Source organism: Pituophis catenifer, unplaced genomic scaffold (assembly GCF_029215685.1).
Source record: "Pituophis catenifer annectens isolate HBS135680 unplaced genomic scaffold, rPitCat1.0.hap2 SCAF_1, whole genome shotgun sequence".
Taxonomy (NCBI): Eukaryota; Metazoa; Chordata; class Lepidosauria; order Squamata; family Colubridae; genus Pituophis; species Pituophis catenifer.
Genome location: NW_027256881.1, coordinates 348117547 through 348125173, shown reverse-complemented (window position 1 = coordinate 348125173; position 7627 = coordinate 348117547).

Genomic DNA, 7627 nt, shown 5'->3' with positions numbered 1-7627 from the left:
CCCACAGTGAATTTCCCAGGGAGAGGCAGTAGGGGAGGGGTGGATGGGAAGAGGCACCAGGGATGGGAGCCTGGGGTTGGGCAGCCAGGGAAAGGATTCATTGGGGTGGGTGGCATGGTGAGCTTAGGGTTAGGGCTGCAGGAAATTGTGGTAGACCCTATATTGACAATATTCATAGGTCTATAAAGTATATGAAAACTGTTCTCATTCCGTAAGTGCTGAGACAGTTTTGCCTAGCAAACTTTTCCAGCATGAGTTTGATAGCAGCCACCAGTGGCTTCATTCAGTTGTGGTCACATGGAATATGGTGGCTGCTTCTGTAATTGCATCATGTGGCCATGTGACAAAGTGATTTGTTCTGCTTCCCTCTTGCTGTTTGTACAGCATTGCAGAAAATTCTGGAGCTCCAGTGAAGGTGAAGTTTTAGGTGGGGTCAGCAACAGTGATTTTATCTATTTATTTTATTTTCTGAATCCAGAACATCTTACATTAAAAGGAGAAAATATGCTATTTAAAATTATTATATTGATCTAAATTAAAACAAATTCAAGAACTATATAACAAATATAAAAATTAAAGCCAGAAGGAATTTAAAACTCTATAAAACATTATATAGCATTTGAGGCCCAGAAAGTAACGGTCTGAGCATCAACAGCTCAGTTCAAAGAAGACCAAAGTTTCTTGCCTTTAGGATGTGGAGAGCAAGAGAAGAGGACAAGAGGAGAAGGTGGCATTTGGGGGCATCTCTGAGGTCTACTTGGAGCAAAGCAAGTGGCTATGGGTGTCCTCAGCTGACTTGAGACTAGAGGAGGCACCTGAACCTGATTCTGCCATGGGGAGTCATGCCACCTCCTGCCCAGAGAACAAGGGAAACACCGCATGAGTCAAGATGGGAAGGGACAGGCCTCATCTCAGGTGGCAAAATATTCCATCACAGAAAAGATTCTCCTTCTAAATGTTGAAAGCTGAAGCTCTGACCAAGAAGGCCTACAGTATGGCCCTTCTGCCAAATTGAGTGGGATGGGCAAATAACATTGGGGTGAGATGGTTCCTCAGATAGAATCAAAGAATCATAGGGCTGGAAGGAAACTTGGAGGTATCATAATCCAACCCCTTACCTAAAGCAGGAATCCTTGTACATTTTGAACCAATGGCAGTCCAATCTCTTCTTAGAAACTTCCAGTGATGGAGCACCCATAACTTCTGGAGGCAACCTATTCCATGGATTAATTACTCTCTCTATCAGAACATTTCTCCCCCATTCTAGGTTGGGTCTCTCTTTGATAAGTTTCCAACCATTACTTCTTCTCCTTCCTCAAATGATTTGGAAAATAAATTAACCCCTTCTTCGGTGGGACCGCACCTCAAATATTGGAAAAGTGCTATCTATGCACCTTTGGGGTATATCCATGCTGGCCACATCACCATGGAAATTGTTTTCAGACAATACTGGTTCCCTCAACCAAGAAACGTCATCACCAAGATGAAAAGGAAATCCTTATCTTTTTGCTATTATTTTAACCCTAATCCTTCTCTTTGTTAGTGTAGACATATTATTTCCATTAAATATACATGATATGAATTAATGTTCTTCAAGGAAGTTACACAAAGGATTGACTAGTCACAACTGTCACCTGTTACTCAAGGAAGAGTTGCGAGTCCAGGAGGGCCCTCAGATTATACACCAGCTCAGTTTGAGGCATTACAACCCTTAAAACCCAAAGATGATAAACACTCAGATAGAGGAGTCCTCCAGCCACCCACACAGTCTCCATCCAACCAAGACTGAAATTGTTAAACCTATGCTCCAAACACCCCAGCTAGCCGCCAAAGTAGTTACCCGAGTAGAAGCCAAAAAAGAACCCTTGCCGACAATGCAATGGTCTCAGAATTTAAGGAGGCACTACTTAAGGATGACTGGTTCCAGGCACACAAACACATTTGTTTGCTCAAAGACAATTTAGCCTGGGTTGAAAACAAACTTTACATCCCTGCTAGCCAAAGATTGGAGCTTATGAAATGATGCCATGATTCCAAGATAGCTGGACATTTCGGATTTGTGAAAATGCTACACCTAATCAAAAGGTAATTCTGGTGGCCATCCCTTAAAAAAGACATTGAGAGCTACATGGCTAGCTGCCCCACCTGCACAGCTGCAAAAAGGAAAGGAAAGTCCCCAGGGCTCTTACAAACTGTAGCAGATCCTTCAGCACCTTGGAGAGAGATTTCTATGTATTTTATAGTGGAGCTGCCTGAAAGCACAGGAAACACAGTTATTTGGGTTGTAACAGACCTCTTTTCAAAACAGGTCCATTTCATACCCTGCCAGAAGATCCCAACAGCCAAAGCATTAGCATAAAATATTTTTAGTCCACATTTATAGCCTCCATGGAGCTCCCCAATAGATTATCTCAGGCAGGGGTGTCCAATTCACCTCCAAATTATGGCGGGCTTTTTTAAATCTACTAGGCTCTGCCTAGGGGTCTGTCCTCTTCACATCACCCCCAAATGAATGTGAGGACTGAAAAACTAATGATGTATTGGAACAATATTTAAGATGTTTTATTAACTACCAACAGGACAATTGGACTAACCTGTTACCTTTTGCTGAAGTAGCTTACAACAACTCTGTACACAGTAGCACTGGTTTCACCCCATTTCAGGTAGCCACAGAACAAGAATTCAACCCCATGCCAGAGCTACCAGCTAAAGAACCTGACATTCCCTCCCTTAAGGAGCGGATAAACAACCTACAAACCACTTGGCCAGTGGTTAGACTAGCATTACAGGAGGCTAGAGCAGCTTTTAAAATTCAAGCTGACAAGAAACGCTGTGAACCCAAACCATTCAAGGTTGAGGACCACGTATATCTATCCTCAAAGTTTCTACAATCCTTACAACCATCTAAGAAACTGGGACCAAAATTCATTGGCCCATTCCCCATCACCAGAATCATAAACCCTGTCATGGTAGAACTCCTCCTTCCTAAGACACTTAGGCAGGTTCATCCAGTGTTTCACTGCAGCCAATCAAGCCAGAAATCACTTCAAAAGCCCACACCTCCAACCCCCATTATGGTGGAAGGAGAACAACATTTTGAAATCAAAGACATCCTTGACTCCCGCACTCACCATGGCTCCACACCATATTTAGTGGCATGGAAACATCATTGCTTAACGCATTGTAAGCTGCCCTGAGGCTCCGAAAAAGGGCGGCATATAAATCAAACCAATCAATAAATCAATAAATCAATAAATCAATAAATCAATAAATCAATAAATCAATAAATCAATAAATCAATAAATCAATAAATCAATAAATCAATAAATCTACCATCCTCTCAGAATGAACGGGTAGCCAAAAAATATGTAAAAGCACCCACACTGTTAAGGAAATTCCACCTGAAATACCCACACAAACCATCCTAAATCTTAACGTATTATATATTTTATGTCTTTCTAGGTGGATTTTCCATTTTTCTGAGGAGGGCAATATGTCAGATCCATGTATTTGCCATTCTTCATGGAAGAAGGGGGGGCATTTGGAGTTGTCACATTTAGTTCTTTTCCTATGTGTCCTAAGTATCCAATTTCTTGCCTGATCCTCTTTGTATAAACTTTACTCTGATTTATAACCGTTGCCTGGTGCCAGGAATGCCTGTAAAATTCTCACACCTCGGGAAATGAAAGGGAAGGTGGTGGTGGGGGCAGTGGATTGTAAAATGACCCTGAGAAGCTCTTCGTATCTGTTTCTCAGAGAGGCTGGTGAAATTCATATTCACACCGGCAGATTGGTCATAATCCACATCGGAAGGTAGGGAGGGGGTTCCTAATTTCCTTTATCCTGAACTGCATGCCCTGAGGGACCCCAGAGCCTGCTTTGAGTTTTGACTAGCTTTCATCCCTTTCAATAAAAGGTTCCTTTTGAAATACAAAGTTCTCAAGAGTTTGTACTTTCTTGGAAGTGGGTGGGGAGGGAGAAGCTGGTGCTCAATTCCTCTGTGAGGCCTGAAGGAAAACCTACATGTGAGGCTTACTCAGAAGGTTCTGGATAATCTTTAAAAAGACAATAGAGTGTCACTCAGTGCAATAAGAAGTGCAATATGAATGGAGAAATATTGACATTTTGTGGCTTGTACTGCCATGAGGTAGGCCTTAATAGAAGCTCTAGCTCACATATGTCAAACACAAAGCCCCTCCCACCCCAGGACATGCATAGGAGGTGGGGACTGCACAGGGGTCAATGGTCTGGCAGTAGCCACAGCCTCCTGGAGCTCACTAGGCTCCACATCTCATGCTGTGCAGTTGAATCCAAACACTGGGAATGCCAGGCTGGCCATCCAAGAGACATGGAGGAGGCAAGTGATTTGGCCTGCTGAATGCACTGGCAGCTGCCCATTGACCCACCCATTCTGTCCTACCATTTGTTTTTGCTTGCCCATGGCCATCCTGTCTGAGACATGGCAGCCAGCCACATGGCCACCTTGCAGGCCAAATCTCATTCCACCCTCCATGCATCTGCTTCCACCTACTGTTGGTGCTGCCACCACAGGGCTCAGCCCATGCCATCCAACTCTCCTACTCCAGCTCCGCCAGAAACGTGGGACAAGCAACCTGCCCACCATCCCACACACAATGCCCTAGTTTGTGCAAATATCCTGAGAAACTTCCTCAAATTACATTTCTGGTTTGTGCCATTATACCCAAGTAGCACTCCTATGATCTAACTAGGGCACAAGCCAGAATCCACCTTGTGTGTAGGGGTCACTTTCATGTAGGTCAATTACACAGCTTCCCCATGACGCTATCTGCTCTGTGAATTACACGAAGAGACACAACCATGTTTTCCATTCCGCTGCATGAAGAGAAGCTGTTGCTAAGGGGATAGGATAATGGCTTTTCCCTGCAATTATCAGAAGAACAGTCATTCTTCAGGTATCCCCTGTGGATTTCCAGACACAAAGATCTTCCAAGATAAAATCTGCTATAAAAAATATGTCTGAGCTCTCCAAATGGGGCAGATCATGTCACACTAGCCTGTCTTGCAAAGAGCTCACTCCTGGGTTTGAAGAGACTCCCATGCCTTTGTTTCCTCTATGGCCACAGCCCAAATACAGGTAAGAGGAATTATTTTTGCTATAAATTTGTCCTGGTGCCATCCAGGTGGCACAGGTGGTGTCTGATATGCTAAAGTTCCAGTGAGATTTCAGGAGCAACCTTCAATTCAGTTTCTGCATAAACCTTGATTTCTGTCCTAGGAGGGAAGGTGGTAAGAATGACTGGGCAGGAGTCATGCTACTTCTGATGCTTCTGATGCTCTTCTGGCTCCTGGCTCCAATGACAGCAAAGAAGCTGCAAACCATCTGTGTGCTCAGGGATTATATCCAGTTAAAGGAAAGTAACTACAGGCCTGGTGATCTCATTATTGGTGGGAATTTGCCCTTGCGAATCATTTTCGGGTCTTCTGGCCTAGATTTTAATAGAGTGAATCTTCTTTTAGAAAATGTGTAAGTTTCAGCTGAAGGAGAAACATGCAGATAAATGTTCTCTTTGCTTTACATTCATGGACTTTTTTCAAAAAATCCTTCTAGTGTTTTGAACGGTCCTGGTGTAGTGCGCATTTTGTGCTTCTCTCAGTAAATTAGCAAGCTCTTCAAATAGGCTGGAATTCTCAATCTTCATCAGGAAGATGATAAAACAAGAAAAATAAGGAGGGAAGCTGTGCTGACCTACTGAAGTAGTCAAATTATAATATTAATCTGAACAGAAGCTTCTGGTAGAAAATTCCAATAAAAGCTCAACACTCTTCAAGTGTTCAGGGGTTACAAAAATCCCTCTCAGTTTTGGAATCAGCATTGCTGATGAATAAATAGCCTTCAGTAAAGCGATGAGGTGACTCCCACTGTAATACTGTGCTCAGCAATTTTCACCACACCTGAAGAAGCTGCTGCAAGAGAAACCTTAAATAATGATGATGAAAGGGGAGCAGTTGGAAAGGATTACAGCCACTAAAGCAAAGTGAATATGGAAGGAATCGATAGAGAGTATAAAACAGTCCATGGTACCTATTGAAAGGCTTGTCTCCTTACTCACAAAGTCATCCAAGTTTAGTCAAGGGAAATCCTTTGAAAAAACCCAAACCCAATGAAATTTGCGAATTGCTGCCCCCAAAAGTCCCCCCAAACAGTGAAGCAAATTTTACAGCCATGCACAAACTTTCCTGTCATGTTCTCCAATGTTTTTCTCACTACAGTCTCGTACCCAGTAACTATCAGCAGTTCCTTGCATTGATGTTTGCTGTCTCTGAGGTCAATAAGGATTTTCTTCTGCTCCCCAACATCACCCTTGGCTTCCACATCTACCGCCATTTCCAGAGGGAGGAGATTATTTCCTTAAACAGCCTCTCCATGCTCTCCTCAAGAGGCCAAGTGGTTCCAGGTTACAAATGTGACCTGCAGGACAATCTGCTCTCCGTCATTGGTGGTCTCAGTGCCAAGACTTCAATGGAGATGGCCTCTATCTTCAGCATCTTTAAGGTCCCACAGGTAAGAGAACACTCTTGGATAGAGTATGGAACAAACAAATATCAGAAGCACAGACAGAAGCCAAAAATAAAACTAAAAGTATTTTTTGTTGGGGTGGGGAACATAATGTCCTTGTGACTCTTAGTTTACTTTTTATTAAAAAGTAGCCATCATTTTAGTGCCATTTATTCTCTGTATCAGGTTGTTTGTTTCTTCTCTTGTCTTCTGATGTACCACAACTAATAAAAATGGCTAAGAAGGGAAGAAGATGAAGTTTGCCAGTCAAAGTGAGTCAGCCTGTCTGTGAGGGCCATCAACCAGACAATGGTAACTACTAAAGTCAACATAAAATTTACTATGTCTTTGAAAAAATAATCTCACTTTCTTCAGCTCGGTGTTGGCTTTGAGTTCTCCCAGGAAGAGAGAAGAGTTTATCCTTCCTTTTTCCGGATTAATCCCAAGGAATCTCCTCAGTATGTGGGTTTAGTCCAGCTTCTCCTGCATTTCCAGTGGAACTGGGTTGGTCTTTTTGCCCCTAAAGATGACAGAGGAGAACGTTTCATTTCAACTCTGATGCCAATGCTCCAGGAGAAGGAGATCTGCCTGGCCTTTACTCTAATCCTGGAATTGGATGATATTCAAATCAATGAGAAGAAGTTTATTCCTAATTTCCTTACCTTGTCTAAAACAGAAGTGTTTATTCTGTTTGCAGACTCAATTGTTACTACCACTGTAATAGGGATGATGTATTATTTTGAAAACTATATGAAACTATCATCTAAGAAAGTTTATATCTTCACTTCCCATTGGAAACTTGGCATGGAAGAATCTGAAGAAACATTGCAATTGGTAAAGCTTTATCATGGAGTCTTGCAGCTTAGGGACCACTCCGGCAATGTCTTTGAATTCAGCCACTTCCTCCTGTCTTTAGACCCCTTGAACCCCCAAGGAGATGTCTTTCTCCCTCAATGGTGGGAAAATGTCTTTGGCTGCAAGATCCATAAATCAGGAAAGATCCCTCTAAAGGAGGAAAAACAATGTACAGGAAAGGAGAATCTGCAGAATCTTCAAAATTACATTTTTGAAATGAGAATGACAGGTGAC